Raw genomic sequence first — 4349 nt, 5'->3', positions numbered from 1 at the left:
ATACATCATCAACGTATGTCCTCCAATCCAGTCTGCAAAATGAGCATGCGGCAAGCACATGACGACACGGATAGTGGAGTGTTTGAAAGTTCCCACAGTCGCATGTGCGGGCGGATAGAGACACCCGACACACACTCATTGCAATCCTACCCGCGGTCGGCGCNGACTTCGGCAGCCCGAACCAGATGGAGCAGGTATTTGGTGCTGGTTCAGAGTTCTTTGCAGATTTTGCCCAGTTTGGGAGCGCAGCTGGTGATTACAGGCCACAGTTTGATGGTGTTACCGTGGACCTCAACGTCGACTTGAATGAGGTGCCGACTGGTTATCACGGAGGCGAATTTGCCTTGGGAGGCACTCCGGCATCCGCCATTGGGGGTCTGAGACAACACCCACCGCCTGTTGAGCCGGAGCCTGCAGATGCCGCTGATAGCAGGCCCCCGGATGCATTTGTCCCAGTCACACAGCGGAGGAAGCGCGTGATCAAGCCGGCAAAGTATGGCACTGGTTCACACATGTGTTAGTTATTGGAGTTTTGTTGTTTTTAGAGTTGTTATTTTTATTTCGTCTATGTTGATGCTTGTTCATTGTTATTTATCTTTACGTTTGGGGACATGTTTGTGCTTGGTACATGTTTATGCTACTTTATGGTTTTGTATCTTTCCATTCGGTATATGTTTATGTTCCTTCAATTCGTATATATAAAGTTCGCGTATCACTAGCATGAGGTAATAACAACTCTAAGTATAAGTCCAAACAAAAAGCAAAGTCAACGCAAATTAAAAACAACCGAATTGAAATACATATATATCACGTTAACAAAGGTTTACCACGAATGTGAACTTAAAAAATAGACGACAAACTATAAAGAGGCATGAGGTATAGTAAACATTCCTAAGCCAACCGTGCCTACGCATTGCTACCTTCGTGCGATCCAGAAGCCCCCGGGCGCTGTGGACAGTTTCTTCTGGTATGACCAGGGGTCCTGCACAGTCCGCATCTCTTGGGTCTATCTGGATCCGCCTCATCCATACTATTCCTTATCCTAGTGCTCCGAGGTCTTCCAACTGCAGCCCGCATCATGCCAGGATCGGGGATGACACGAGGTCCCTCATACACGGGTAAGAGATCATCGTGGATAGGCGGAGAGAAACCCATCTTGTAAACATTGAACACGGTCTTCATGCGGTATACATCATCAACGTATGTCCTCCAATCCAGTCTGCAAAATGAGCATGCGGCAAGCACATGACGACACGGATAGTGGAGTGCTTGAAAGTTCCCACAGTCGCATGTGCGGGCGGATAGAGACACCCGACACACACTCATTGCAATCCTACCCGCGGTCGGCGCAAGTTCCTCAACGACAAACTCGGAGTTTCCCCTGTCATATAGATCCACCCGCATATTCCTTGAGGCTTGTAGATTCCTCTCGATCGCCTTCACAAGGGTCTGACAGAATTCTTGATTTGCTCCGACTTGAGACTCGGCCTCCTTTCCTTTCCTCACAAAGAGTTCGGCCAACCGCCCATATGTTGACTTAACTAATGAACCCACCGGGAGGTTGCGTGTGCCTTTAAACACGGCATTGATACACTCAGAGATGTTTGTCGTCATATGACCATATCGACGACCACCATCCCGATATTGGGTCCACAACTCCAACCCAATCCTGTCGCACCATGCAACCATCGCAGGATCTTCCTTCCTCAAAATATCCATGTAATACCGGTGATCCTCCTCAGTCTTTGCGTATGCGGCATTCACTAGAATCCTCCGGGCTTCCTTAGACTTGTATGACAGTGCGAAGTTAGACGCGATGTGTCGCACACAAAATGCCCGGTATGCCGACGGTGGGAGCCATCCACCGTCCTCTGCCAGCAAGGCAGCCTTGATGGCATTGTGCCGATCAGAGATGACTAAAATGCCGGGCTGAGGGGTGACATGCTGGCGGAGATTAGTGAGGAAAAACTTCCATGAATCCGTGTTTTCGCCTTCAACTAACCCGAAAGCCACTGGAAGAATGTTCGAGTTTCCATCTTGGGCAATAGCCATTAGCAGAGTGCCGCCATACTTCCCATACAAATGGGTCCCATCAATGGATATAAGTGGCTTGCAATACTTAAATGCCTCAATGCATGGAGGAAACGTCCAAAATAGTCGATGAAAGAAAACCGTTGACGCATCAACGGTATTACCTATCCTCACTGGCGAAGTACGCAAAAGCGCAATCGTACCTGGCATATACAACTGAACCCCCATGATCCACCGTGGTATGTGGTTATAAGACTCCTCCCAATCTCCATATATCTGCGCAATTGCCTTCTGCTTGCCCATCCAAACCTTCCTGTAGCTTGGCTTGAACCCAAACTTCGATGACACCGCATTCTGTAACACCTTAACCGACACCGATGCATCAGCCATCACCAATGATAAAATCGAGGCACATATGACATGGTAATCGAGCTGCCTGTGATCCATTGATATCTCCGTTGCTAGACACGTGTGTGGTCCATTGTACTTTCTAACTTCCCAGTAGCCTTTTCTCTGTCTCATAGTGACACGGATCAGCCAATTACAACCATTCCCGAACTGGACACACTTCCCATGATACTTCAACTGGTCGGACTCAAACACTTTATACTCGACTCCCCGCCGAATATTATAACTCTTTATTGTCAGTACAGCTTCCTCTTTTGTTTCAAACCTTTGCCCAACCTCAAACTCGTCCGTGCCAATCACGCTAGGCCTTTCTCCGTGAATCACCGGGTGATGCTGATCTAAGTTTGCGGCCGGGTTCATTGCTTCAAGGTTCAATGTGGTAAAGTGTCGAGGGTACTGCTGCGTTCCACTGCTACCATGGGTTTGAGCTCCCACGGCAACTGCGGTGTCATCGTCAGCGTCGCTCTCGTCACCAATAATTGGTGGCTCCGAATCTGACCCATCATCACCTATAGCCTCCACAAACGGATCTCTCTCTCTTACCTCCATGAATGCGGGTGCACCGTCCACTACAGGATCAGCTCCCATCGCAGCTGCAAGCTGGCCGAAGCTACGCCCATCACCCAAGTCATCACCCGAGACAGGCAAATCAGCAGCAAAAGATGGGGACAAAACAAGTGGAGTCGCCGGTTGCCTTGTTGGAACGGCGGTGGAAGTTCCTTCTATGATGCCAGTGGGCAGATTCGGAGCAGTCCCCCCGCTACTGCCCTCCACGTCAACCATTCTGACAAACAACTCCAGCGCGCCTAAGTCGGGAAATTTTGATTGACTATGAAATATAACTCGCATGTCGTCATCACCCAACATCGCGTACTTCCCAAACTTAACATAACCTGGCTTCAACGATATCGGAATACGAAAAAATAATTGCTTCACGCGCTTCTTGCCACAATTTCCAGCCTTCTCTAATATACTACTATGCAGATCCATCAACGTCGTCGACGGAGTAATAAACACTCCTATCTGCTTTTTGCTAGAAAAAGTTACACCCTCACTTGTGTTTTCATCTATTTTTCCCCGGTGATGCACTAACAAGAAAATACTCTCTGCCATCTCTCACAACCTCAACATATGTTTTGTGTGGCTCGTCTGTTTGAAACTCGTTTATTTATAGAGTTTCTGGCTGCATAAATCGTGCTTGAGTCCTTAGGGTTATCACTTGGCCATAAATCGTCCCACCCCTTTGAGTGTTACAGAGTAACACATAAATCGTCCCAGGGTCCTGAGGGTCTGAAAAAACAAGTAAATCGTGCCAGTCCAGTTTGGTTTAGCCCATTAACTAGTAAAACCTACTACCCTGGGACGATTTATGCTCAACTACTAACCCAAGAAGCCCTGCCACGATTTACTCTTATTTTGCATCACAAATTCATTCATTAATCGTCCTAGGGTGAGATGATTTACGTTTAATATAATCCTTTGCACCCTGGGACGATTTATATAATAATACAAAAAGGATAATCACGTTGCAGAATCTGATTCAGGGGAATTGAGTAATTTTGAAATGCATTTAATTTATTTAAGTAAAAAACCCTTAACTTAATAGTTAAAAAGGTGAATCAACTTGGTGTACAGAAGCATATAAGAATCTTTGCTTAAGTTTTGTTTTGAAAAGAAAACTGAAAAAGAGAAGCAATGAAGTATGGTGTTACCTTCCCCAAGTTCCCACAGACCCACCCCACACCCCTATATATATGTATGGTGTCTCTCAATTGTGTTCTCACTCTTACTTCATTTGTCGGCCACAACACTATTATTATTTACTGTTAGGAAAAAAGTTTAGAATCATTTTCTTTTTCCTTTTAATGATTAGTTAATATTTTTTATTTTTTTTTATCTATCTTAGAAGA

Source organism: Arachis ipaensis, chromosome B10, assembly GCF_000816755.2.
Source record: "Arachis ipaensis cultivar K30076 chromosome B10, Araip1.1, whole genome shotgun sequence".
In the NCBI taxonomy this organism is placed as follows: domain Eukaryota; kingdom Viridiplantae; phylum Streptophyta; class Magnoliopsida; order Fabales; family Fabaceae; genus Arachis; species Arachis ipaensis.
Note: the sequence above shows the minus strand (reverse complement) of the source record.